The following is a 2,737-nucleotide window of genomic DNA, read 5'->3' on the forward strand; positions in this document are numbered from 1 at the left end:
AGGAACAATAAACTCTGGACAAAAAAAAAAACCACCTTTCTGCAGGCACTGGAGAACCACCAAAGGCAGGTAGACACAGGGGGAGTGTCTTATGTGCAGAAGCAGCCACTGAGGTTTGTTTTTTATTTTTCTCTACATCTTTTAACCTGAATGCAGGCCCAGTCTGTCTCAGGCGGGGCAGCTGAAACTAAGAGGAAAACATGTAGCCTTAACATATCCCACCGGCTTGAACCACCATGGTACATCATGCCGGTCCCATGGGGCAACTTGTACCAATGCTGGTACAAACGGATTTAATCACTTTTATCAGTCTTTTTACTGATAAAATCAATAGAAAGCCACCCAGTGGGACAGTCATGCATGTACTGCCAGTGGTTCACGCTGCCCACCAGCAAGATCACCACCACCACGAAAAAGGGCAAGCCCCAGGAAAAAGGAAGCGTCAGAATAGGTGTGGTTAAGTGCTACACTGTTTACAGATCCTGTGACAGACTCAGAGCACAGCCCCACTGAAGAAATGAACAAAAGGGGTGGACAGCAACAATGATATACAGCCTTTGAAGTAGACAATCATTCAAGAGCTCCAGGATACCATCCAGAATTATTCAGCATGGGCGAGGTGGTGCACACACATTTTCAAGGGAAAAAATGCAGATTATTGGGCAGTATCAAGACATCCATAGCCATGGTTAAGGGTATAAGGAAAAAGATCTCCAATACTGAGAAAACGTACTGAACTTGAAAATGCCACCACAACTCTTTCAGCTACCAAACTAAATGCAGTCGCTTGGGAATGAGGCAGTGTCAACACTACAGAAAACCAGGGCAACTACAAAGGAAAGGAAGAAATAAGCCCAGCCTAAAAGTCTATTCCTCCATTACTCATAATTTTTAGTCAGCCACTACAGGAGGTACTAAGCCACTTTACAGAAAGGGAATAAAAAGGGCTCAAGGTCACAATTTACAGTACCAAGTTCTGGACTTTGTTTTTCTTTTCCGTTTTTGGGGGAGGGGGTAATGCTGGGACTTGAAACCAAGGCTTGGCAAATGACAGATGGTCATCTCAAAATGAGCTACAGTCACAGCCCTAGGCATTTTTAAAGCAATGAGCTGAAAGATTTTTGGTTGAAAAGACTTGGAGCTAGCCAATAACGCAGAAATTAGAACAGAACAGGCAATTTCTTTGCAAATGTACATGATCAGGATTTCTCTCTTAAGACAAGAACTTTCTTAGACCGTACTCATATTTTTCATGATTTTTCTAGGCTCACTCCGATACCCCACTATTTGTGAAAGATGTGAAACATAGGACATCCTCACAATGCAGTGCAGCATTAAAATGAGAGAACCGAAACATTTACTGATGAACTGATCAAAACATATTATGGGGAAAAGTAGGCCACAAAATTGTATGAATAGTATCTGATTTTTGTAAATAAAAAAAGTAACCGTAGGAATCAAAATGAGACTATGGATTTTATTTTTTGAGCTTATTCTATTTGCTCTTCCTACAATATATTACTTGTGTAATTAAAAAAAAAAAAGAAACGCACTTGTCAACAAGTGTTTATTGGACACGTATCACACAGCTATTTACAAAAATTTTCTTACAGGTTAAAACTGCTTATTTATACCTTTTGCCTCAAAAACAAAAGAAACAAATGGGGGTGCTCTTACTTTACTCTTCCTGTATCGACAGACAAGCTCTGACCATCAGCTGTCATCTGGGTTGGGCCAAGGCCTCCTCCATCCCGCCCTCTCCTACCCAGTAATCCTTCCCGACGGAAACCGATGCTGTGCCTCTTCTCAAACTTTCCACTGGCTCCTCTCTGCCTCCAGTATGATACAATGGCTCTTCGGTAGGGCACACCCCTGCCCTCTCTACCTCCGGCGGGACATCTGGCTGCTCACACACCCAGCTTCTTCCTGCCACTATGTTTTTTCACGTCGTCCTGTACACCCAGAATGGCCTCTGACCCCTTCTGTCAGTATTACTTCCAGGAAAAAATCTAACCCCACCTTCAGACCAGACTGGGTGGCTGCGTTCAGATCGAACATGGCATTTTACATTGTGTCTTAACGTCCTTTTTACAGGAAACTGACAACTCCACCGAACAGGGGTTGTTTACACCCACGTCTGATGTCTTGAAGATAAAACAGTACCAATCTCAAAGGAGACGTAAACATGTAGGTACCCAACAGCGTCTGGCACACAGGCAGCAATCACCGCATGTCCCTATCCTGCTGAAATCCAGGGGCAGCGGACCCAACGGTGCGCGAGGCACGGCAGGACCTTCAATGTTCACCGGAGCGCTGAACTGAGCGGGACGGCTCCTCCGTTCAGCCGGGGAAGGGCGACGAGCGCCAAGGTCACAGAGCCACCAGGGGCGGCGAGGCCCCGCGCGACCTCGGCTCTCGCGCCACGGCCTAGAGCTGTCTACACCGACACACGCCGGCTCCGCCTGCTTCCCGGCTCGGAAACCGACCGACCACGGGCGGCTCCTTTCCCGCAACCCCCTGCCGGCACCTCTGCTGGCACCCCCTTTCCAAGTTATCTCGAGTACCAAGCTCCCCGCAGGCAGCTTCCGCGTCTCTCGTGCGGAGACCGACGTGGCCCTCGCACGGCCGGCGTGGTGCAGTTATTCACCGAGCACTTCCGACAGGAAAAGCACGAGCGCGGCAAGTGCCGGTCCGACCGCGAGCTTCCGGGCTCGGGGAAGCCCCCGGCCCCGGCCCC

The sequence above is a fragment of the Chinchilla lanigera genome, unplaced genomic scaffold, assembly GCF_000276665.1.
Source record: "Chinchilla lanigera isolate Chin_1 unplaced genomic scaffold, ChiLan1.0 scaffold00001, whole genome shotgun sequence".
NCBI lineage: Eukaryota > Metazoa > Chordata > Mammalia > Rodentia > Chinchillidae > Chinchilla > Chinchilla lanigera.